This window comes from Ranitomeya imitator, chromosome 4 (genome assembly GCF_032444005.1).
Source record: "Ranitomeya imitator isolate aRanImi1 chromosome 4, aRanImi1.pri, whole genome shotgun sequence".
Classification (NCBI taxonomy): Eukaryota; Metazoa; Chordata; class Amphibia; order Anura; family Dendrobatidae; genus Ranitomeya; species Ranitomeya imitator.
Window position 1 is genome coordinate 39,154,476 of NC_091285.1, and position 27,454 is coordinate 39,181,929.

General features: G+C 44.8%; 1 protein-coding gene across 1 annotated transcript in view; it reads right to left on the bottom strand.

The window, feature by feature from the left end:
* The window catches only part of SYNPO (synaptopodin), a 116,889-nt gene extending 94,998 nt beyond the window's left edge, over positions 1-21,891 (bottom strand). Inside the window, exons 1-2 of the mRNA XM_069763562.1 lie at positions 21,845-21,891; positions 19,664-19,806 (exon numbers count right to left, since the gene is read on the bottom strand). The gene's annotated coding sequence lies outside the window, so the exon portion shown is untranslated. The remainder of the gene's footprint in view (positions 1-19,663; positions 19,807-21,844) is intronic.
* Between the last annotated feature and the right edge of the window lie 5,563 nt (positions 21,892-27,454).

The window sequence follows — 27,454 nt, forward strand, 5'->3', positions numbered from 1 at the left end:
CCTCCATCCTCCAAGATAAACTCTTGTTTCTTAATTTATAGACAACATTAAAAGTAAGTATGAGAGCATTTTTCTGACACGTTTCAGGATTTTTCTGAGCTGCTCTCAGCTGATTTTTGACCACAGATCAGAATAACTTTGAATGTGGCAGTTAAACAAAGAGCTTGTAAAATCCAAACAGTGTCAAATTTTTAATGAAACCCAAGTTCAAAAATATTTGTAGCCCAAAATACAAAAATTGAAGTGAAAAAAACAAAAATGTCAATAATGGTGGACAACCACTTTATGGGACTGGAACATAATCTTACTCTTAGGGCCCTTTCACATGCAGTGTCGGACTGGGCTGCCAAGGGTCCACCAGTAGCCAACTCCAGGGCCCCACTTTTCAGCTACATACAAATGTGATATTTTCCTCAACAACAAATTTATATAACAATGATCTGGGTAGATTGTTACATGAATAAGATGCTGAATGTCTGTACAAAGTGATTCAAGTGTATCGTGTCAAGTACCGCTCATGTAAGAGGGTGGTGGCAAAACTTCTGCACAGCTGCCCACCGGAGGATGCTACTGTTCTCCTGTGGGCCAATCCAAGCCTGAATGTAAGCTCAAACAGGAGCCACTGAACGTAGGAGAAACCTCTGTGTGAAAGGACCTTTTTTGATTGCTAGAAAGAAGGGGCAGAAGTTTTCAGCTGATCGTCAAAGACGCGACCAGATCTGTGAGATGGTATACCGCTCTCCCTGCCTCTCACAGGTGATAGACTTATTCATTCTGGACCCTACTCTGGTTTTGTTGAAATGACCTTCAAGATGATGTCACGCCAATTTTTTTTTACAGAAACCAGACATGAGACACAGAATTATGGCCGCTTTGGACTCTTTCAGTTTCTGGAATGGGTTTCCGGCTGCGAGAATGGTTGAGGAGTCATATAATTGATCATGCAAGTTGGGGCATTAGTGGCATTCCCAGACTACACCCAGCTGGTTTCCTGCATGGTAGACAGATTCCCAGACTGGGGTGGCACAGCTGAATTTACAGTTGGGGTATTGCGCACAAACCCATAACCTAGGAATGTAGGGCAGAAGGAGAGCTCCATCTCTAGCTTGCTAAGCGTGTCACATTTAAGGAGCCGGCCCTGCCCAGTGTAATTCTTTACACAGACATCTCACTATGTGATTACTCAACAGAGGGTTCATTATATATAATTATACGTCAGGTAGATGCATGCGCCACACAAGACGGTGATAAATCACAGGATGAATGATATCCCACGTAATGATAAATTTGGCCAATAAGGTGTATACGGGCAACCGCAATGACTATATTGTGGGCTGTAACATCTATTACTTCTTTTTTTTAATAATATTGTAATGTTGCCATGCTCCCGAATGGCTTAGTTGTCCTCATGGGCAAGGCCATGTTGCAGATTTCAGCTTTCAGCAGAATCATTCAGTACTTTGACGTTTTGAGAGAATTAACTGATTTCATCGGGACATACAGCAACTATTATATAGGTCATTATAACATGGAGGACATAGGAAGAACTCCTATCTGCTCAACTAAACTTTGGCAAAACTCCCAAAATTTAATTAGGAGGGATTGGCTCACTTCAGTAAGGAGATTGAATAAATTTGGTGGAAATTGAATCAGTTATGAAGAATTTATAAACCATTATACACATATGACTTCGGCCCTCCCCATACCCATGGCTCCTTTTCAGATGACTCCTCTTCCTTCTTTTTTCCCCTGCAGGTCTTATAGAGGCACTACCACTAGTAATTTGGCCCCACGCTGTTTTTAAGGGCATGACGCATTTCAGTTACGGCACATCATATACATCGCCCACCTTATGACAGTGTCGGGCTTTGTAATTCAGCGGTGGCGGCACCCATCAGAATACCGGAGGGGAAAGAAGGATGAAGAGAAGATGATCTAAGGACTGGACAGGTAACGGGTGATGGCAACAGCAAGACAGGTATGAGGAAGACAGAGGAAAGTGAGTATTATTATAGAATCCGGCAAAATTTGCCTGAATCTACAAATTTTGTGCAATTGGGAGTAATTCAAATAGTTTAGAATTGATTCGCTTTTCTCTACGCACATCACAGTACATCCACAGCATAAGTCTGCAGCTGTTTTATACTCCAGAGGCTGATTTGAATACAATGCAAGTCACTTTTCAGCAACATTTTGGTATTAGCCATTACTTCTAATAGATGACAGTGAGGTAGCTGCTCTGCTATGTTCGATACCCTGGCACACAATTGGGATGTCTACATATGTTTAGGAAGTAGGTTTGCAATGAACAAGATGCAGTGCATTCCAAGAGAAAAGCAGGCCAGCCTGGGCTCCTAAACACTGTAGAAGGTAGGTGGCTATCTTAGGCCAACCTGGGCTCCTTCACACTGTAGAAAGTAGGTGGCTATCTCAGGCCAACCTGGGCTCCTAAACACTGTAGAAGGTAGGTGGCTATCTCAGGCCAACCTGGGCTCCTAAACACTGTAGAAGGTAGGTGGCTATCTCAGGCCAACCTGGGCTCCCACACACTGTAGAAGGTAGGTGGCTATCTCAGGCTAACCTGGGCTCCTAAACACTGTAGAAGGTAGGTGGCTATCTCAGGCCAGCCTGGCCTCATAAAAACTGTAGAAGGAAGATGGCTATCTCAGACCAGCCTGGGCTCCTAAACACTGTATAAAGTAGGTGGCTACCTCAGGCCAACCTGGGCTCCTACACACTGTAGAAGGTAGATGGCTATCTCAGGCCAACCTGGGCTCCTAAACACTGTAAGAAGGTATGTTGCTATCTCAGGCCAGCCTGGGCTCCTAAACACTGTAGAAAGTAGGTGGCTACCTCAGGCCAACCTGGGCTCCTAAACACTGTAGAAAGTAGGTGGCTATCTCAGGCCAACCTGGGCTCCTACACACTGTAGAAGGTAGGTGGCTATCTCAGGCCAGCCTGGGCTCCTAAACACTGAAGTATAGTTCAATTTTGGTTGATTCTAAATTGGAGCTGTCCAGTACTGCTGAGGAGCGAGAACACCGAAACAGCTGTCTAAAGATGTCTGGTTTACCTAATAACACTAGTCATGTTTCAATACTTGATTATTGATTGGACATTAAATGACATTGTATCTACCCACTGGTGTTGCTAGAAAGTGTTTTCTTCTGTCTGATGGAGCATTTTTTCCATACAACAGCTGTATCTCCTCAATGAGCATCCGTCCCCCAGAGTGATTCAATCATAAGCGAACAGATGGCTTCTCAAGCACGTAGACTAGATGACTGACCTTATATTGATAAGTGGCACCAGAAACATTAAGGCCTGGCCTTTAAGGTAACATCTGTTGCCTGCATACATAACAGGAGGAGCAGCCTGCTTTTCCTACCTTTGTCCTCTCTTTGACACCATGTGCCATTATGTTGCAGTCACATTGCACTTGTAATGATATTACCCTTTGGCTAGAACATGATGTTACGGTATCACATGTCACCATGCTGCTCCTCTCTGCTAACATCTAAAAGTCTTATATACATAGATTTAGTCTAATTTTAAGAACATCCGTCATTATGAGTAAGAACAATAATCTCTACTGCTTTATATGTATTTTAGATGTAGTTCAGCCATGATGAGGAGATTGAGGAGTGGTTTTTGGCCTGTTCATGCAAGCAACTATAATGCAAGCAGTACTAAGCAGTCTCGGGGTGTTACAAATTTGTCTAGGGTACTGCACTCCCCATTTACTTTTTACACTTGTTCTGGAAGCTGCACCTATAGGAACCACCACCTTTGAAATATTCCAGAAGGGATATTGACATATCTCCAATGGGCCTCAAAATTCCACCATAATAAAATTCCGGTCCGATGGGTGTCGCGGTCTGGTCCCATCTTCGTAGGATGACGTCCTCGTCTAGTCTTCATGCTGCGGCTCCGGCGCAGGCGTACTTTGTCTTCCCTGTTGAGGGCAGAGCAAAGTACTGCAGTGTGCAGGCGCCGGGTGTCTCTGACCTTTCCCGGCGCCTTCTCACTGCAGTACTTTGCTCTGCCCTCAACAGGACAGACAAGGTACGCCTGCGCCGGAGCCGCAGCATGAAGACAAGAAGAGGACGTCATCGTAAGAAGATGGGAGGTCCCGGACCGGACCGCGACACCCACCAGACCGGACCGCAGCGGGAACACCCCATGGGTGAGTTTAATCTAACATCTAACCTATAATCTAATGCTGTACATAACCCCTGATGCCGGTGGGCTTAGCTCACCTTCAATTTTGGGGGTGACAGGTTCCCTTTAACTATGTAGTTTGAGTCTTTTCATTCCCTTTACATGACTTCTGTAAAAGAATAACGTTTCCGACACTGCTGACAGAATGGATAGACAACTCTTGTTGTAATGTTTGCTCTTGTGATGTTTTCCCCTCTATCCATATATATCGCATAGTGATGTGCCCCCAAGAGGCTCCTCAACTCTGCTTCCTTATTACAGAAAGGGAACATCTGCAGCTGCACCTCCCTCCTCCCTTCTTTTTCATACCTATTAAAACTATAGTGTTCCACATATGAACACCTATGGGGTATTCTGTAAAGACAAGTTGAGCATCACTCTCCATCCACCATGTAGGCTCTAAAAGAGATTCCTGAAGAGTGGAAAAAAAAAAGATGTTGTAAGTTGTCGCCAAATTGTTTATTCTGTGGCTAGAAGACTTGATGGAGGACATAGAAAATACTAGATGTAGTAGTTTTTGATGTGGGGTGCATTTAACTTGACTTCAACTAATTTGAGTAAAACTGAAGATTTTGTAATGAATGTTATAGTATTAACGTTACTTTCATGTTGTGGGTTAAAAAAAAGAAATGTTCTATTAAACTCAGTTTTGTCAAAAGCTTGGAAATTGTTTTTGTTTTCAATGAGATATTGATTAAAATCTTACTTTTCAAAAAGGGGGTGTACTCATTTATGCTGAGCAGTGTATATAGAAATAGGAATAAACCTTCTTCCCGTACTCCTACACCCCGACCTCTGACTCCCCATATACAGGTCCTTCTCAAAAAATTAGCATATAGTGTTAAATTTCATTATTTACCATAATGTAATGATTACAATTAAACTTTCATATATTATAGATTCATTATCCACCAACTGAAATTTGTCAGGTCTTTTATTGTTTTAATACTGATGATTTTGGCATACAACTCCTGATAACCCAAAAAACCTGTCTCAATAAATTAGCATATTTCACCCATCCAATCAAATAAAAGTGTTTTTTAATAACAAACAAAAAAAACAACAAATAATAATGTTCAGTTATGCACTCAATACTTGGTCGGGAATCCTTTGGCAGAAATGACTGCTTCAATGCGGCGTGGCATGGAGGCAATCAGCCTGTGACACTGCTGAGATGTTATGGAGGCCCAGGATGCTTCAATAGCGGCCTTAAGCTCATCCAGAGTGTTGGGTCTTGCGTCTCTCAACTTTCTCTTCACAATATCCCACAGATTCTCTATGGGGTTCAGGTCAGGAGAGTTGGCAGGCCAATTGAGCACAGTAATACCATGGTCAGTAAACCATTTACCAGTGGTTTTGGCACTGTGAGCAGGTGCCAGGTCGTGCTGAAAAATGAAATCTTCATCTCCATAAAGTATTTCAGCCGATGGAAGCATGAAGTGCTCCAAAATCTCCTGATAGCTAGCTGCATTGACCCTGCCCTTGATGAAACACAGTGGACCAACACCAGCAGCTGACATGGCACCCCACACCATCACTGACTGTGGGTACTTGACACTGGACTTCAGGCATTTTGGCATTTCCTTCTCCCCAGTCTTCCTCCAGACTCTGGCACCTTGATTTCCGAATGACATGCAAAATTTGCTTTCATCAGAAAAAAGTACTTGGGACCACTTAGCAACAGTCCAGTGCTGCTTCTCTGTAGCCCAGGTCAGGCGCCTCTGCCGCTGTTTATGGTTCAAAAGTGGCTTTACCTGGGGAATGCGGCACCTGTAGCCCATTTCCTGCACACGCCTGTGCACGGTGGCTCTGGATGTTTCCACACCAGACTCAGTCCACTGCTTCCTCAGGTTCCCCAAGGTCTGGAATCGGTCCTTCTCCACAATCTTCCTCAGGGCCCGGTCTCCTCTTCTCGTTGTACAGCGTTTTCTGCCACATTGTTTCCTTCCAACAGACTTACCATTGAGGTGCCTTGATACAGCACTCTGGGAACAGCCTATTTGTTGAGAAATTTCTTTCTGGGTCTTACCCTCTTGCTTGAGGGTGTCAATGATGGCCTTCTTGACATCTGTCAGGTCGCTAGTCTTACCCATGATGGGGGTTTTGAGTAATGAACCAGGCAGGGAGTTTATAAAAGCCTCAGGTATCTTTTGCATGTGTTTAGAGTTAATTAGTTGATTCAGAAGATTAGGGTAATAGGTCGTTTAGAGAACCTTTTCTTGATATGCTAATTTATTGAGACAGGTTTTTTGGGTTATCAGGAGTTGTATGCCAAAATCATCAGTATTAAAACAATAAAAGACCTGACAAATTTCAGTTGGTGGATAATGAATCTATAATATATGAAAGTTTAATTGTAATCATTACATTATGGTAAATAATGAAATTTAACACTATATGCTAATTTTTTGAGAAGGACCTGTACACAATGATGAGATAATGTATGAGATTCAGAAGTTCGCACCGTTTACCCAACCCTACTATATACCTTTGGGTGTGTCTCCTCTGTAAGCTATATATTGCCGTATACCTTTTATCCTCTATACATTATCAGTGGGGGTTTTTGTACTGTTTATTTTTTTGCTATTTGTGCTGTTGCTTGGAAACTCTGACTTCTTGTGATGTATCTACTGTATCAGGCTCCATCAGTATGCGCTAACACCAGCGATAAGGTAGTCATAAGTAGAGGGAGTGTTCAAGCAATGGTTATCATTAACTTCTGTGCAAAATGCATATATCGTATCTCATGTGAGAAGGAAGAAAAATCTGAAAAATAAAGTGCCTGTTAGGATATATTTCCAGGAACATCTCAACATGGCACAAGAGAAGTTTGGGAATATCGGACATTTTTCAATGAATTCTAATCCTGAAGAAGGACATCATGGTCAGGAGAAGAGAAGGGTCAAAGCATAGAGGAAGACCAGTAACCCGTTGACTTGATACTATCAAGATAACGTCTGAGAAGACCCTGGAGGACCTATCTGGGCTTACACAAGATCAATCTTCCTACAGATCGTTCTTCCATCAAGTGAATGTTCTAGACCAGTTGTCTATAACTTGTCGTCAAATACAATTCCAGGCATTGGCCTTGACCATATTCCCCATGAAGGCGTATGAGCGTTGCTTAGACAAGGTCCTTACTAACGACCCCCTCTGTGGTCCAGACCAGAACACCTCTACCTACATGGACGGCCATGCCTGTACAGTAGACTGTTGACATGTAATACCCATTGTATTATATTGGACAATGTAGGGGCAATGCCCATCCGAGAGCATGTCTTCTCAGCCAAGTCAACTGTTCACAAGGGGTCTCAGAAGCAAGAGCTTTTGTATTAGAGTGATTTTTTGTAATTAGACAACTCTTCAATTATTGTATAATGAAAGGATCTAAAAAAATGTTATTAGACAAAATAAATTTGCTTGGACTTGCAGAGATTAGCTGTAATCTGTAGAGAGAGTGTTTCATTTGCCTACAGTGCCTCCATAGGAGAAGTGAAGTATTGCACTGTGCCCTTTGAAACTAATAGATTACCTATGTAATGTATGGGTATGCAGGGTCCTCCAAAGAGAGAGACTTTGCTTGCACCCACTCTCTACTCCAGCTAATAGGTAAAGTCTAAAATGAGAGACTCCCCTCCATTACTGCATAATGTATATTTGAAAATCAGTCAACTTTTTAAAGGGGTTGTCCGGGACTTTAACAATGATCCTTAGGATAGGTCATCAATGACTGATCAGGGGTCAACAATCGATCTGCTGTTTCCGGTGTTAGCGGAGGCCGGTAATGCACAGCACAGCTCCGTCGACTGTATAGTGGCCGCTGCCGGTACTGCACATCCATCCAAAAATTGATTTGAATAGGTTGATTTGAATAGTGGCTGCGGCCACTATTCCGTCTAAGGAGATGTGCTGCGCAGCGCCACAACCGAGCAACTCCAGGCGAGTGTCTCACCCCACTGATCAGACATTGATGACCATCAATGTTAAAGTCCTGGACAACCCCTTTAAAGAGGATCTGTCATTTGCCCTTAAATATATATTTTTTTTACCTGGCCCTCTCGTTCCTTTATGCAGAGCTAATCTTTTTAGCCATGGAGGAGTAGTCCCTAACTCTTTTCTCTTTTTGAGGATCACGCCCCTTTGGCTAACAAAAATAGATTTATTTACAGGGAAGAGGGGGCCGTATCTCGGGAACGGAGAGGAGCAGGAAGAAAAGAAAAACAACACCGGATTCAGGGGATCAGGAGCATTATTTTAGGCCAAGAAAAATGAATGGTAAAAACTCGGACCCCTCTGATATGTCATGATGAACGGTACATAAATAAAAGTGTCTCTCTGAAACACAGTTGTTATTTGGCAAATATTGAGACATACTGTAGTTATAACATACTAAGCATTTCTGGATTCCTAAGATCACGGTGTATTATATTCTTTAATTGTATAAATTTTCAACTTATTGCCAAAGTAATCGTAATAAAATGAAAATATCAGGGTTTCGTCTATTTACAAGTACTACAATCATTCTGTCATTTGTATATCGTTGTCCACATATACTGCATGTATACTTAAAGCATGGCACTAAAAACTAAAAATACACTTAGTAATTTACGGTTAATGTAAAAATTCCTTGTAAACTTTTACAGATCGGCGGTGGTTTGACTCCCGGTTTACACAGACAGACCAAAGAAAATGATGCTATACTAGATCGTTCAGTGCGCATAGACTGCCATTGTTCTCGCTAGAATGTTTTCACAGGACAATGCGGATTCACCACCGAGTGCTCACTGATGGATGCTCAGTTAACTCATATGAAGGGAAACAAAGAGCCCAACAGTGGACATTATCTATTTCTTAATTTACTCTGTGGCGCAGAGAAAATAAAGAGTTATTCCCAGAATCGATAGGATAGGGGATAACTTACTGATAGCTGAGGCTCTGATTATGGGGAGGGAACCCAAGTAGGCCTGACCTCCACTTTATTCATCGTCAATGGGAAAGATGGCGAAAACTTAGTTCGAAACATCGTTATTTCCAGCTCTCCCATAAATAAAAAATACATTAAAAAAGGAATAGGGGGAAGATTGAGTGTGAGCAACTCCACCCCATCCAATAAGTTATATAAAATGGGTTTTCTATATCAGACAGTCACTGTAATCCAGTCATCAAAGGTTAACTAGATGGGTATTTCCTGAAGGAACTACAGATAGTGCTTTGGAATGGTGCCCGGGCTGCCCCTACAAGACTTTCACATTTGGGTGCCCCTCAGGCGCTGGTTTGGTTTGCGGGGTCACTCTGGGGCCGGTTTGGTTTGCGGGGTCACTCTGGGGCCGCTTTGGTGGGCGGGGTCACTCTGGGTCAAATTTGGTGGGCGGGGTCACTCTGGGTCCGATTTGGTGGGCGGGGTCACTCTGGGTCCGATTTGGTGTGCGGGGTCACTCTGGGTCCGATTTGGTAGGCGGGGTCACTCTGGGTCCGATTTGGTGGGCGGGGTCACTCTGGGTCCGATTTGATGGGCGGGGTCACTCTGGGTCCGATTTGGTGGGCGGGGTCACTCGGGGTCCGATTTGGTGGGCGGGGTCACTCGGGGTCCGATTTGGTGGGCGGGGTCACTCGGGGTCCGATTTGGTGGGCGGGGTCACTCTGGGTCCGATTTGGTGGGCGGGGTCACTCTGGGTCCGATTTGGTGTGCGGGGTCACTCTGGGTCCGATTTGGTAGGCGGGGTCACTCTGGGTCCGATTTGGTGGGCGGGGTCACTCTGGGTCCGATTTGATGGGCGGGGTCACTCTGGGTCCGATTTGGTGGGCGGGGTCACTCGGGGTCCGATTTGGTGGGCGGGGTCACTCGGGGTCCGATTTGGTGGGCGGGGTCACTCGGGGTCCGGTTTGGTGGGCGGGGCCACTCGGGGTCCGGTTTGGTGGGCGGAGCCCCTCGGCCTCCGATTTGGTGGGCGGGGGCCCTCGGCCTCCGATTAGGTGGGCGGGGACCCTCGGCCTCCGATTTGGTGGGCGGGGACCCTCGGCCTCTGATTTGGTGGGCGGGGACCCTCGGCCTCCGATTTGGTGGGCGGGGACCCTCGGCCTCCGATTTGGTGGGCGGGGACCCTCGGCCTCCGATTTTGTGGGCGGGGGCCCTCGGCCTCCGATTTGGTGGGCGGGGACCCTCGGCCTCCGATTTGGTGGGCGGGGACCCTCTTCCTCCGATTTGGTGGGCGGGGACCCTCGGCCTCCGATTTGGTGGGCGGGGGCCCTCGGCCTCCGATTTGGTGGGCGGGGTCACTCTGGGTCCGATTTGGTGGGCGGGGTCCCTCGGCCTCCGATTTGGTGGGCGCGGGCCCTCGGCCTCCGATTTGGTGGGCGGGGGCTCTCGGCCTCCGATTTGGTGGGCGGGGCCCCTCGGCCTCCGATTTGGTGGGCGGGGCCCCTCGGCCTCCGATTTGGTGGGCGGGGCCACTCGGGGTCTGATTTGGTGGGCGGGGCCAATCGGCCTCCGATTTGGTGGGCTGGACACCTCAGGTAACAATTTGGTGGGTCGGTCACTTTAAGAGCTGATATTATCTGGCAAAACTGTGTCCTGGTGGGGTCATGTAGAGTTCGTAGGCGTTGGCATAGTAACTGGGTCTGACTTCGCATATCAATGAGCTGATCAGCCAGGTGGCAGTTGGCAGTTATTTTGAAATTGCCTCAGAAATCAGCCATTATACCTTATTGGAACAATTTCCCCATTGAAATGCATTGAGACAAAATTTTCAAACGCCAATTGCGCCAAAACTACAAATCCGATCGACACGAAAAATACTTAGCACACCTCCCAGGAACGCTGGCTTCGAAATGACACCTCACTGGAGTCTGTGCGTGCAGCGGTTCGGGCCGCATTAATTGCGGACTGAATAATAATAAGAAGAAGAAGTTGACTACGGTGGAATAACAATATAGTGCTTTTTACAAAGCACTATAATAAAAAAGAATCTTGACAAGCCACTTATCTGAATGAGGGCTCCTTTGTTCACTCATCATTGTCAATTGGATATGTCATAAATGTATGAATGGTGGATTACTGACGGCATGAAACCCAAGCATAAGGTGTTCACTCCTCTGTTCTAGATGGCCACGAAGATCATTCTCCATATTGATCCATGGGAGATATAGAAAAATGTCATAGAAGCACTTTCTAAGCAATCTACTATATAATTGTCTATGGGTCACTTCCGTCTTTCTGTCCTTCTGTCTGTCTGTCACGGATATTCATTGGTCGCGGCCTCTGTCTGTCATGGAAATCCAAGTCGCTGATTGGTTGCGGCAAAACAGCCACGACCAATCAGCGACGGGCACAGTCTGGAAGAAAATGGCCGCTCCTTACTCCCCGCAGTCAGTGCCCAGTGCCCCGCATACTCCCCTCCGGTCACCGCTCACACAGGGTTAATGCCGGCGGTAACGGACCGCGTTATGCCGCGGGTAACGCACTCCGTTACCGCCGCTATTAACCCTCTATGCCCTAAACTTTTTACTATTGATGCTGCCTATGCGTCATCAATAGTAAAAAAAATGTAATGTTAAAAAAATAATAAAAAAACAAAAAACCTGCTACACTCACCCTCTGTCGTCCGCCGAGCCGCTCGCGCCTGCCGCCATTTTCCGTTCCCAGCGACGCATTGCAAAATTACCCAGAAGACTTAGCGGTCTCGCGAGACCGCTAAGTCATCTGGGTAATTTCGCAATGCATCCTGGGAACGGAAGATGGCGGCAGCCGCGCGCTCATCGCCTGCGCCAGAGCCTCGCTGGATTCGATCCCGGCGGGTGAGTATATAACTTTTTTTTATTTTAATTAACTTTTTTAACAGGGATATGGTGCCCACACTGCTGTATACTGCGTGGGCTGTGTTAGATACCGCGTGGCTCTGTGCTGTATACTACATAGGCAGTGTTATATACTATGTGGGCTTTGTGATATACTCCAAAGGCTGTGCTAGTTATTACGTGGCCACTGTTATATACTGTGTGGGCAGTGTTATATACTATGTGACTGGACAATATACTCCGTGGCTCTGTGCTGTATACTACGTCACTGGGCAATATACTACGTGACTGGGCAATATACTACGTCACTGGGCAATATACTACGTGGCTGGGCAATATACTACGTGGCTGGGCAATATACTACGTGACTGGGCAATATACTACGTGACTGGGCAATATACTACGTCACTGGGCAATATACTACGTGGCTGGGCAATATACTACGTGGCTGGGCAATATACTACGTGGGTCTGTACTGTACACTACGTCACTGGGCAATATACTACGTGACTACTACGTGACTGGGCAATATACTACGTGGCTGGGCAATATACTACGTGGCTGGGCAATATACTACGTGACTGGGCAATATACTACGTGGCTGAGCAATATACTACGTGGCTGGGCAATATACTACGTGGCTGGGCAATATACTACGTGACTGGGCAATATACTACGTGACTGGCCTATATACTACGTGGGTCTGTACTGTACACTACGTCACTGGGCAATATACTACATGACTGGGCAATATACTACGTGACTACTACGTGACTGGGCAATATACTACGTAGCTGGGCAATATACTACGTGACTGTGCAATATACTACGTGGCTGGGCAACGTACTACGTGGCTGGGCAATATACTACGTGACTGGGCAATATACTACGTAGCTGGGCAATATACTACGTGGCTGGGCAATATACTACGTGGCTGGGCAATATAGTACGTGACTGGGCAATATACTACGTAGCTGTGCAATATACTACGTGACTGTGCAATATACTACGTAGCTGGGCAATATACTACGTGGCTGGGCAATATACTACGTGGCTGGGCAATATAGTACGTGACTGTGCAATATACTACGTAGCTGGGCAATATACTACGTGGCTGGGCAATATACTACGTGGCTGGGCAATATAGTACGTGACTGGGCAATATACTACGTAGCTGTGCAATATACTACGTGACTGGGCAATATACTACGTGACTGTGCAATATACTACGTGGCTGGGGAATATACTGCGTGGCTGGGCAATATACTACGTGGCTGGGCAATATACTACGTGGCTGGGCAATATACTACGTGGCTGGGCAATATACTACGTGGCTGGGCAATATACTACGTGGCTGGGCAATATACTACGTGGCTGGGCAATATACTACGTGACTGGTCAATATACTACGTGGCTGGGCAATATACTATGTGGCTGGGCAATATACTACGTGGACATGCATATTCTAGAATACCCGATGCGTTAGAATCGGGCCACCATCTAGTGTTTTATAAATGTATGTGATTCCTTGAAATTACAGTTTGGAGAAAATCCTTAAAGAGCAAGGGATGTTTTAGTTTTTAGTTCATAAATCAATAATATACATAAAAATATGCAATTATTTATAACTAGATGGCAGCCCGATTCTAAAGAATCGGGAGTCTAGAATCCATATATACTTTATTTATTCAAATGTAAGAATAATACAATTAATAAATAATAGTAAGAAAGAACAAAAAATGGCTGCACTTACCAGCTCTTGACAATTCTTGTTATTTAAGAAATTGCTGGGCAATAATGGACAATGTCCTTATGTGGCAAATAATAGAGCAATATACCCAATGTGGCAAAGAAGAGGTTAATAAACGGCAGTCTCTCAGTATAACAGTCAGTGAATAATAGGCAGTATATGGAGAAAACACCAAACAAAAGTTCAAAATTGGTGTGAAAATGTCACTGAACCACTTCACAACTAAATATATATAGTTTTGGTAAATGGTATTATCATTTTTTTGACGAAATTCGGCAGGAGCTTGAAGAGCAACGTCACTGGGCCCGCCTCCACGCAGTAGAAACTTGCTGTGAGGTAAAAATTCAAAAATCACACCAAAATGGCGGGCGGAGTGTGTCACAGTACGGCACGTTTCTGATTGGTCGCTCGCAGCAGGCGGCAACCAATCAGACACTGGACACTGTTGACGTCACTTATCTCCGGACATTAGCTCCGGACATTAGCTCCGGACATTAGCTCCGGACATTATCTCCGCACATTATCTCCGGACATTATCTCCGCACATTATCTCCGCACATTAGCTCCGGACATTAGCTCCGCACATTAGCTCCGGACATTATCTCCGCACATTATCTCCGCACATTAGCTCCGGACATTAGCTCCGGACATTAGCTCCGGACATTAGCTCCGGACATTAGCTCCGGACAGGAAGTTGGCACAAATTGCAGGAAGTAGTATTCTAGGCAATTATATATTAGATGTCAGAGAAATTTTCCCATTACTGAGATAGATGACAGTTGGTGCTTATAAAATTCTATAGAGCGGGGAGGAAGGAGCTAGAGGCACACAGACATTCTACCGCAAGTTCCTGAAATTACAGATACAGTTCTGCATAGAATATTACAAGCACCAACTGTCATCTCCTATCTCAGTAATGGGACAGTCTGTATTGACTGAAGACAGATTTTACCTGTGAATTGAGAATTAGAGAGTCAATTATTAGTGCAGGAAGAGAAAAAAGCTTATTTCAAAACGTATTTTGTATATTACAAACTTTCCACATATACTATTAATTTCAGATTTTTTTCTTTAAATGATGATTGGTTACTCTTTAAAACATGAGCTCTTGGGCTTTCCTGAGAATGAAAGTGAAGAAAACAATATACGGTAATCTTCCATGACAGATTCATAGTGATACGTATCATTTTTCACCCCTCGGTAAAGCGATTAGGTGCCCACTCAACCACTGGCACAGAAAAATGCTTCACCAATGCCCCAGCTTGCCTTTGGACTCACCCAATAAACATAACAGACATAACTAAATAAATATAGATGCCGGAGACTATAATTTAAAGGGGATGTCTGGGACTAACATATTAATGACCTATCTCATAGATCATTTCTAGGGTAAGTGATGTATGGAGCATAACCCCAGAGCTTCGTACATTGTCTACTGGCTGCTGCAGTTTTTCTTCCAGATAGCAGATATCTGCTGATCGGTGGGCATGCCAGGTGGGTAAACCCCCGCAAATCTGATATTGGTGATATGTCCTATTTTAGACCAGAATCATAGAATGATACAGTTGGAAGGGACTTCCAGGGTCATCATGTCCAACCCCCTGCTCAATGTAGGATTCACTAAACCATCTCAGACAGATGTCTCTCAAGCCTCTGTTTGAAGACTTCCATTGAAGGAGAACTCACCACCTCTCATGGCAGCCCGTGGCAGACAATCCCTTTAAGTAGTATATCACAATAAATTCATCAGTCTATGGCCCCTTTCATATTGTGTTCTTGCCCACATTCTGTGACCTCCTTATAGCTGTAGTCCAGACCCCCCACGGGATTTGGGTGCATGAGCCGACGAAGCCGTTGACTATAATGGTGTCGACAGAGTCACCATGTGCTCAGTCGTGCATCATTTTTGGGTCTACTATGTCTTGCTGCACCCAAAAATGATGCACGACAGAGCGCACGCAGACTCTGTCGGCACCATTGTAGTCAATGGTCCCATCGGTGCATGCGCCCGAATCCCATTTTGAGGCGTAAGCACCGATGGGACCACTGAATGTGGACAAGAAAGCAATGTGACAGGGGCCATTAAAATGAGTTTTAACTATAAATTTAGGGCATTTGCATCAAAACGCATAGCTGTAGCTCTAGGTTGTTGTCCTGTTCCTTGTAAATAAAGCTTATTGAAAATAGCGCTCCCGAGCTTTCATTTTCTCACACACTGAGCCCTAAAATGGACCTCTGGGTCTGCGTTTACACAAGCCATGTACAGTATGATGGTGGCTACACAGCAAACATGGGGCCTTGTATATTAAACTTCTACTCAGGCCTGATATTTTCTTGTAGGCCTTTCGGGCCTTGTATATCAAAACAAATCTTGTTGTTGTTGCCCATAGCAACCAATTACAGAGCATCTTTCATTTTAGCCGCAACAGTTTTAGGCTACAATTACAGAGTTTTTGAGGAAACTACAATTTTCATTTGATAATGCCTAGTTTGGAGCAAATTCAGAGTGACATACACATTTTTTTTTTCCTCAAAGAGATTTTTTAATACTCCTTCATGTTAAAAAAAAACACTTATAAAACTCTCCTCATATGGAAATCGGTTTCCCATAGAAATGAATGGGAAGATGTTTTTGAAGCAGTTTTCAAGGAGGACTTTGGAGCAAATCAGTTCAATCAAATCCTTAAAAAACCAACTCAGTGTGAACAGAGGATAAAAAATAAAATCTGATCTCTAAGGCTACGTTCACACTAGCGTTGTGCGCCGCTGCGTCGGCGACGCAACGCACAACGCACGCAAAAACGCGGCAAAACGCACGCAAAAACGCTGCGTTTTGCGACGCATGCGTCGTTTTTTGCCGAAAATCGGACGCAAGAAAAATGCAACTTGTTGCGTTTTCTTGGTCCGACGCTTGCGGCAAAAAAGACGCATGCGTCGCACAACGCAACAAACAAAAACGCATGCGTCCCCCATGTTAAACATAGGGGTGCATGACGCGTGCGTCGCCGCTGCGTCGCCCGACGCTAACCCGACGCACACTTTCATAACGCTAGTGTGAACGTAGCCTAAGTGGCTGCTATGGGCAACAAGACCAGACTATTCCTTACAAGTCTTTGTGTATAGTAGTATGCAAATCAACATATATGAAAGTTCACTGATTCAGAGGTGTAACCTGAGGCTTCTGGGCCGTTGTATATATTGCACATGGACCTTTGGGCCCTGTCAGGCCGGGGTGTGACTGCCACCTTTGCACTCTTTATAGCAATGCCTCTGTGTCAGGGCCTATGGTGGCAGTCAGCAGCCATCTAATGTTCATTACAGGCTTTGGACTCGGAGTGAACGCATTCGAAAAAACTAAATGAATTTGCAATCCATCATGGAAGCTGTAGATACACCTCCTTCTAATGTGACAGCACTGCGAACACCGAGATGCATAAGTAATGACCTAGCTACACAACACTGTCATATCTGTATCAGAGACGTTTATGTTCTGTCCTTCTATCTCCGTTTCTCACGTGCGACAATCATGTTCTGCAAGATAAGTAACAACAGGAGATAAACTTCTCATGCAACAAACTAAAGAATCAGTAATGTCGGATGTCCATGTCAATAGAGGCTGTTAATTGGTGCAAGGATCCCTTTAATGGACTCATAAACACCATATCTCACCTATTCACGGTCTAGGTGATAACTAAAGATGAGCAGACCAGTGGAAGTTCGGTTTTGTCTGGTTCGACCGAACATTAGTCCAAAGTTCTGTTCAAAGACCAGGACTGTACCCAAAATTGAAAGTGAACCCCATAGAAATCAATGGGGAGTCTCACTCTCCTCCTCGTATTGTAAAACAGTCTTACAGGAGAAGTCCATGTTTGGAGTTCAGCACCGGACACTAGATGTCGTGTTCTAACGCCAAACTTTACAGTTCTGGTACGCTCACCTCTAGTGAGACATTTATGATCACTGGTGGTCAAATCACTTGAACCCAGAGGCGTAACTTGAAGTTCATGGGTCCCAATTCAAAATCTCCAACAGGGTCCCTAACTATCACAGGTCATTAATAGTAATATTATTTTCATATGGTCTAAAGGACCTTTTGGGCCCATAGGCTCCAGGACTTTGGTGCAATTGTAACCCCTGCACCTATTACAGTTACTCCCCTGCTTGAAACCTCTCCAATCATAAGAACGGAGATCCTAAAATCTTCCATGTGAATCGAGCAGTAGTGAGCATGTGCGACCACAGCTCCATTCACTATCTCTAGGAATGGTGATTGCACATGCTCACTACAGCTCCATTCATAGAGGGGACTCAGGATTGGTGGGGGGATCAGCAACCAGTCCCACACAGTGTGATCATCATCCTTCCGATAAATAGTATTTATTGGACCACCTCTTGAAGTCTCAGTTAACATTTTTGTAGGATGCTGTGATGGTTCCATTGTGCCAAAGATCTGAGTAGAGTCTTATGAGCCTCAATGATCTTTGTCCCTTTTACAAGGGCCGATCTTGGCCAAATGGCAATATATGAGCCAATTGTCAATCCTTTGCTGGCCTCTTTAGACTGCCCAATGAACATTATATGTGCCCAGAAGATCATTAAAAGGGTATTCTTAAGTTTGGAAGGAATCCCCTATCAATGGGATAGGAAATAATTTCTCCTTCACTGAAGATCCGACTGCTGGGGCCCCACCAATCTCAAGAACCGGGGCTCTAAATGAATAAATGAATGAAGCAGTGGTCGATAACAATCTTGACTAGTGTTCAAATGGTTTTTGATAGAAAAGAAAAGAATGGAAGTGCTCATGATCGATTTCTTTAGACCTCCAGTTCTCAGAATCGGTGGTGGTCCCAACAGTCAAACCCCAGCAATCGAAAAGTTATCCCTTATCCATTAATAAGATGTTTCTGTGTCGATAGAGTATCATGTTATCAGCCGCGCATATCTTGTTTACACGGGGTGATGTACTGCAGATAACGAAAATTTTTAAGATGGTTTAAATATCATCGCAACCATCAGATGATCATTTTCGCCAGGTGATTCCTGCCTCTTTAGACGGGCTGATAGTTGGGAATGAGTGTTCCTACAATCTCTCTTTCACTCATTATTCGAAGATTCTGTCAAGATTTCAATCATTTTCAAACTACTCTATTTTTGCCAAAAATGATGGAACGCCCAGCAAAGTAAGTTTAGGGTCCGCTCAATCAAGAGTAACCCAAAATCTTCAGCTCTAGCAGCAAATTTTAAGATGCAGTGGTTAAGTGACTTCTGCGATTCATCACCTCCTGTATATACTGTACATACTGTAAAAATCCCAAAAACTGAGTTTACCAACTGTAGCTGAGTTATTCATCTGCTCAACTCATTGTGACGTCTGTGGTTTGGATGCTTACTATGTTATCTTAACTGAGCTTTTTTTTTAAAGAGCAAACAATGCTGATCCAACAACTTCAGCTCTGTAGATACAATATGAATAACGATCAATGTTAACTTTTTCACATGCATTGAAAACATGAATTATCATTCCATTCAATGTGCGGTGTACATCGTGGGTAAACCCTAAAACACGAGAACACCTGCCTGCAACTCTGTAACCATCCTAACTATATACAGTTGCAGTTTAGTGTTCTCCATTCAGATATTTATAAATTCTAATGTATCCATAAAGTAGCAAAGGTTCCCAATGGAACCAATATGTGGATGCAGCAGATCACTTTATAATGCAGTTCCACTCTATCTGTCAAACTCATGCATCTACTATTCTGCTGGCTACAATGCACAGCTGGATCTTTGCACATCACTCACATGAACACAGTATAACTTTTTTGCAGTTTCTCATGCTGTCAGTCACCACCCCCCCTCTGTCCCATCACTGGGCTGCCTCACCAGGCAGGATCTTACCTTCTCTGAAGGCTTCTGCTCAAGGCTCCTTATGTTCCTGCATCCACCTATCCACAATGAAGAGTAGAGCAGGTCCTACAGACTCGCTCTCCCTGTGTCACTCAGCAGCCCAGGGCTCAGGAAGAAGGCAGGGAGAAGGAGCACTGAGGAGGAGAGAAGGGGGTGTGGAGAGGGGAGTTTATTACACAGAGCACCTATTGTCTGCAAAGCCCAGCATATGGTATATTTCATACATATTGAATGAATTAGCGCACTGGAGTTGTAGATAAGTGAGCAGACTGGGGTGTAGAAGTACAATATGGGTGATGAAGGGGGGAGATAAGTTCACACATCTACTAATCCCCAAGTATTTCTAGAGTTATACAATAGAGTAGCTAATTTAAGAATATTTAGCATGATCCACCTTAGTAGTCATTCTAATACTCTAGGGCCAATAAATAGGGTTAATTGGAAATCGGTGTTAGAAATTGGTCCCCAAGAGTTTATTTAGGGCACCTTAAGCCCCCTTGTCAGTTAGTGAATATGTAATGTCTGCATAGGGTTGTATTCATTAGAATTGATTCACATCATGCCTGTGCTTCAAAGTCATCGTATATACCTCCCCCCAAAAAATATACAATAATTGGCCTATTGACTGTATCAGATGAATGTCAAGGCCCACAGCATGTCCTTAGGCTTATATTTCACCAGCTATCAATGCTGGGATAAAACAAGGTTTGGCTGCCTCATATGTTATGATCCTCACAACATAAAACCATACTATACTCTATAATGGTGATATTTTTTTAACAATTGCTTCCAATTGTGAAAAGTTAAAGATTATGTTGGTGCTATATAAAGATATTATTACACGCATCTGGACATATGTTCTGTAGGCCCATTTTGAACACTCCTACCAGTGCAGTATACTGTATGGAGGACTGTGGGGAGTGCATTATACTACATGGATGACTATGGGAAGTGCATTATACTGTATGGAGGACTATGGAGAGTGCAGTATACTGTATGGAGGACTATGGGGAGTGCAGTATACTATTTGGAGGGCAATGGGGAGTTCATTATAATATATGGAGGACTATGGGGGATGCATTATACTGCATGAAGGACTATGGGGTGCATTATACTATATGGAGGATTATAAAATGTATTATACTATATGGAGGACTATGAGGTGAATTATACTATATGGAGGACTATGGGGAGTCCATTATACTATATGGAGGACTATGTGGAATTCATTATACTGTATAGAACTCTGGGGGATGCATTATACTGTATTAAGGACTATGGGGAGTGCATTATACTATATGGAGGACTATGTGGTGTGCATTATACTGTTTGGAGGACTATGGGGAGTCCATTATACTATATGGAGGACTATGGGGAAATCATTATACTGTATAGAGGACTCTGGGAGATGCATTATACTGTATTAAGGACTATGGGTAGTGCTTTATACTATATGTAGGATTATGAAGTGCATTATACTATATGGAGGACTATGGGGTGCATTGTGCTAGATGGAAGGCAATGTGGGGCCCAGTATAGTATATGGAGGCCTATATGAGGCCCATTACACTATATGGAAGGCTATATCGGGGTCATTATAATATTTGAAGGGCTATGTGGAAGCCTCTATACTTTATTGAGGGCTATGTGAGGGTGATTATACTGTATGCAAGCAGTTATACAGTGTGAAGGTTTCTTTGGGGTCCTACCAAACACTGTGTGAATTTACTTTTGTAAACAAGTAGAATCACGAGTACATTTTTTCCCATGTTACACAAAAATAAATGTGCCCATAGACGTGCCCAAAACTTTTTCTGGCCTCTATTGAAAATGCTGCAAATCATATATGAACATGGCAGTCATTGCAGTCCGTATTCTGTTTTTGCCATGCTGACAGTCAGTTGTCGTGTGCTGACAGGTGCTGTGATTCTGTCAGCATGGCACTGACATGATAGCTGCCGCCTTAGCAGATGAATCTGTTAACGGCTCTACACAGGGTAGTGTGAAATGAAATTCTTTGTTTCATTTTACAATTAGAGATACATGGAATTACTACTTATGCAATTGCCTAATATCATTAAAGTGGCTCCAGAGCTTGTCTGAGTGCAATGGCAAGGGCACAATTAAGGATATCACAGGCTGTTATTACAAACTAAAAACACTTTTACTTACAGAAGACTCTTGTAGTCCAAAAGAGAAAGTAATTGCACAGCGCTTCCACACCCAGTATATTGTGAGCAGCAGCACCGACACTGCCAGTGTAATCACAGCTGTAGGGGAGGACTCTGCTCTCTGTTATTGCTATGGGTCAGAGGGCGGCACAAGCAGACTGCATAATAACAGATCTGACAGATGAAAAGACATGAGGGAAAAGGACATAATGCCTTTTCTGCCACACCGTGAGTTATGTAAGTGTGTAATCAAGTACCTGAGCTAACATTTATATTGCTTAGATTGCAAGCTCCTGGGAGCGGGGCCAGCACAGTTATGCCAGTATTGGATGGACGTATGTAAGGCTACGTTCACATTTGCGTTCTTGTGTGTTGCATCGGCGACGCAACGGTGACGCAACACACAGCACATGCAAAACGCATGCAAAAACGCATTGTTTTGTGACGCATGCGTCCATTTTTGGCCGATTTTGGACCCCCAAAAAATGCAACTTGCTGCGTCCTCTGTGCCCTGACGCTTGCGCTAAAAAAGACGCATGCGTCACAAAACGCAAGACAACGCATGTCCATGCACCCCCATGTTAAATATAGGGGCGCATGACACATGCGTCGCCGCGGTTACGCCCGACGCACCGCAAATGTGAACGTAGCCTAACTGTGCTTTGTTTTTCACTCCAAGATCAATTAGTCTCAAGATCTCACAGTGGATGATTTGCTCCTAGTCTTTCCCAAAGCAGATGCAACAGTGTCAGGAGGATCACCAAGGGGAATCTGTTGAGGTGGCGAAACATTGTTCTTTTTTTTTGGGGGGGGGGAACATGGTGGTGTCTTTGTATTGTCTATTTAGGTTCAACTTTTTTATACACAGATGTCTTGTTTTTTATATTTCCTCTTGGTTCTACATATCCCAAGATGACTGGTGTGAGATATCCAGCTTTAAATCATAATAGGCATAATTCATTATCTCCCAGTTTTAAAGGGAATCTGTCACCCCATTTTGCCGCTATAAGCTGCGGTCACCGCCATTAGTGGCTTATTAGTGGCTTAGTGCCATTCTGGAATGCTGTAGATAAGCCCCCAATGTAACCTGAAAGATAAGAAAAACAAGTTAGATTATACTCACCCAGGGACGGTCCGATGCGGTCTGGGTCCAATGGGCGATCGCAGGTCTGGGTCCGGTGCCTCCCATCTTCATACGATGTCATCATCCTCCTTGCTTCTGTTGCAGCTCCTGTGCAGGAGTACTGATTTGCCCTGATGAGAGCAGCGTAAAGTACTGCAGTGTGCAGGCGCTGGACCTCTCTGACCTTTCCCGCGCTTGCGCACTGCAGTACTTTATGCTGCTCTCAACAGGGCAGAGAATTATGCCTGCGTAGGGGCCGCAACAGAAGCAAGGAGGATGACAACATCTTATGAAGATGGGAGCTGCCGGACTCGGACCTGTGATGCTCATTGGACCCGGACCGCACCGGACCCCCCCTGGGTGAGTATAATCTAACTTGTTTTTCTTACCTTTCAGGTTACATCGGGGGCTTATCTACAACATTACAGAATGCTGTAGATAAGCCCCTAATGGCGGTGGCTGCAGTTTATAGCAGCAAAATGAGGTGACAGATTCCCTTTAATGCGAACCTGTCACCAGGTTAGAGATACGGCCACCACCTTTCAGGCCTGATATACAGCATTCTATAGTGCTGAAAATCTGGCCTCGACTTGACATGCAAGACATGAAAAAGAGCTTTTATTATACTCACTTGCCGGGCAGTCCAGTCCGAGGGGTGTCACTGGCCTTGGTCCGGCGCCTCACTTCTTCTTACAATGCCATCCTCTTTCTTGCTTCGTGCAGATGACGCGTCCCTACCTACTAATGATGGGTGAACCTGTGGATGTTAAAAAAGTTTGGTTTGGGTACCAGAACAGTACCCAAACTCAAACCTGAACTTGGATCTCATTTTGATGAATGGGGGACCCGACCATCCATTGTTTGCTACGCTGTCATCTGCATGACAGCACGATACACATTGGCCGGCCGGTCAGATAGCTGCGGTTCCCACACTGTCAGATGACAGCGTGACTCAGCAGCTGTGACCGGAGATAAAAAAAAGTTTACCTCTCATCACAGGCGTCGGCTGATGATACTACTACTCCCATCAGCCTACGCCTGCTGCCACTAATAACAGCGAGAGCAGGCGTGGCTGTTGGGAGTATTTATCAGCTGGCATCTATGCTATAAATATTACAAATAAATACATAAAAAAACCTGCTTGGGTTCCCCTCTATTATTGATAACCAGCATGGAAGCCTGACAGTCACAGGCTGCAACCCTCAGCTTTATCATGGCTGGTTATCAAATTAGAGGGGTCCCAACGCCATTTTTAAAAATGAATTAAATAATTAAAAATAACATTGTGGGGTCCCCACCCCATTTTTGAAAACAACCAAGCTAAAGCATGCAGCTGGCAGCGGGTATTCTCAGACTGGTAATAGGCCATGAATATTGGCTCCCCCAGCCTAAAAATTGCAGCACGCAGCTGCCCCAGAAAAGGCCCATATATTAGATGCAACAATTCTGGCAGAGAAGTACGCCTGCGCAGGAGCGCGATGTCGGGGGTCCTGTGTGAATGGCTTAGGGATGTGTCATCCATACAAAGCAAGAAGGAGGACAGCATCACAAGAAGAAGGTTGGCACTGGACCAAGACAAGCAACACCCTTCAGACAGGACCGCCCCACAGGACAGTATAATAAAATCTCTATCTGGGGGCAGATAGATATACATCAATATAGAATGCTGTAAATCTGGCCTGAAAGGTGGTGGCTATACAGTGGGGCAAAAAAGTATTTAGTCAGTCAGCAATAGTGCAAGTTCCACCACTTAAAAAGATGAGAGGCGTCTGTAATTTACATCATAGGTAGACCTCAACTATGGGAGACAAACTGAGAAAAAAAAATCCAGAAAATCACATTGTCTGTTTTTTTATCATTTTTTTGCATATTATGGTGGAAAATAAGTATTTGGTCAGAAACAAACAATCAAGATTTCTGGCTCTCACAGACCTGTAACTTCTTCTTTAAGAGTCTCCTCTTTCCTCCACTCATTACCTGTAGTAATGGCACCTGTTTAAACTTGTTATCAGTATAAAAAGACACCTGTGCACACCCTCAAACAGTCTGACTCCAAACTCCACTATGGTGAAGACCAAAGAGCTGTCAAAGGACACCAGAAACAAAATTGTAGCCCTGCACCAGGCTGGGAAGACTGAATCTGCAATAGCCAACCAGCTTGGAGTGAAGAAATCAACAGTGGGAGCAATAATTAGAAAATGGAAGACATACAAGACCACTGATAATCTCCCTCGATCTTGGGCTCCACGCAAAATCCCACCCCGTGGTGTCAGAATGATCACAAGAATGGTGAGCAAAAATCCCAGAACCACGCGGGGGGACCTAGTGAATGAACTGCAGAGAGCTGGGACCAATGTAACAAGGCCTACCATAAGTAACACACTACGCCACCATGGACTCAGATCCTGCAGTGCCAGACGTGTCCCACTGCTTAAGCCAGTACATGTCCGGGCCCGTCTGAAGTTTGCTAGAGAGCATTTGGATGATCCAGAGGAGTTTGGGGAGAATGTCCTATGGTCTGATGAAACCAAACTGGAACTGTTTGGTAGAAACACAACTTGTCGTGTTTGGAGGAAAAAGAATACTGAGTTGCATCCATCAAACACCATACCTACTGTAAAGCATGGTGGTGGAAACATCATGCTTTGGGGCTGTTTCTCTGCAAAGGGGCCAGGACGACTGATCCGGGTACATGAAAGAATGAATGGGGCCATGTATCGTGAGATTTTGAGTGCAAACCTCCTTCCATCAGCAAGGGCATTGAAGATGAAACGTGGCTGGGTCTTTCAACATGACAATGATCCAAAGCACACCGCCAGGGCAACGAAGGAGTGGCTTCGTAAGAAGCATTTCAAGGTCCTGGAGTGGCCTAGCCAGTCTCCAGATCTCAACCCTATAGAAAACCTTTGGAGGGAGTTGAAAGTCCGTGTTGCCAAGTGAAAAGCCAAAAGCATCACTGCTCTAGAGGAGATCTGCATGGAGGAATGGGCCAACATACCAACAACAGTGTGTGGCAACCTTGTGAAGACTTACAGAAAACGTTTGACCTCTGTCATTGCCAACAAAGGATATATTACAAAGTATTGAGATGAGATTTTGTTTCTGACCAAATACTTATTTTCCACCATAATATGCAAATAAAATGTTAAAAAAACAGACAATGTGATTTCCTGGATTTTTTTTTCTCAGTTTGTCTCCCATAGTTGAGGTCTACCTATGATGTAAATTACAGACGCCTCTCATCTTTTTAAGTGGTGGAGCTTGCACTATTGCTGACTGACTAAATACTTTTTTGCTCCACTGTATGTCATAGCGGTCAAACCTGGTGACAGGTTCCCTTTAAGCTTACTCTGCTGGAGACGATTATACCATGTGTGTCTATGTGTGGCTGCCCAGTGGTTGTGATGAAAATTGCAGCCTGTCTGCGACTTTGGTAGCATGTGGCCAGAATGCACTTACTGTATATACTCGTGTATAAGCTGAGTTTTTCAGCACATTTTTTTGTGCTGAAAAAAACCCCCACGGCTTCATTTCTCTTATAGCAACGCACAGTAACAACCGTCAACTTCCAGAAGACATCCTACTCACCCAGCAGCGTGCCCTCACAGCATCTCGGTGGTCCCGGTACCTTCACAGTTCTCAGCATCTCGGTGATTCCGGCTTCCAGCAGCTCTTCTGAACGCGATCACGTGGCACCGGTCATTAAGGTGAGGAATATGCACGCCTCTCTGCTCCCATAGGCATGGAGCGCATATTGATTAACTTAATGAGCGGTGCCACGTGATCGCTCAGCAGTCAGCACAGGAAGAGCTGCAGGAAGCCGGAACCAGAGAGATGCTGCAAGGGCATGCTGGAGGGTGAGTAGGATAGGGGATAAGGAGCCAGGCATACCAGGACGGGATGGAGGAGCCATGCATAGCAGGACAAGGACCAGGGGAGCCATGCATATGGAGCGCCCCCAGACACAGGGCCACGAATTCTCGATACCGGGCCCCTCAGTCTCTGTATTGGGGTCATCACGGTGGCTAGACCCGGTCCATGACCCTGCTAAGGGGCGTCCAATGAAAGGTGATGGTGTGATGCGTGGTGCGAGGCGCGATGAACAACGAGGACACAGGGTTGCAGTCTCTTTACCTCTTTGCTGAAGGCTTTGGGGTCCGCAATCCAGAGCACTGCTAACAGGGCTGGCTGAGACCGGCCGGTCTGAAAACACATCCAGAGTACCCTTTGCAGGTGGGAATCAGTGCCTACCTACTAGCGCCTGTGTGTTGTAGTCCTTCCCTGCTGAGCACCACGGGATAGTCCTCACAACTGTTGTGTCTGTGTTCGTTGTTCTTTCTCTCTCTCTCAGTCCCCCAGATGATATGGTTAGGACGCACCCGTATGACGAGTAGGCCTGGAGTTATTCTGGGACCCTAGAGACGCCCCTCTCCCACAGTTGCCTCCTTTGTCTGCTTAGGTGATTTAGGTGAGACAGCCAACCTATAA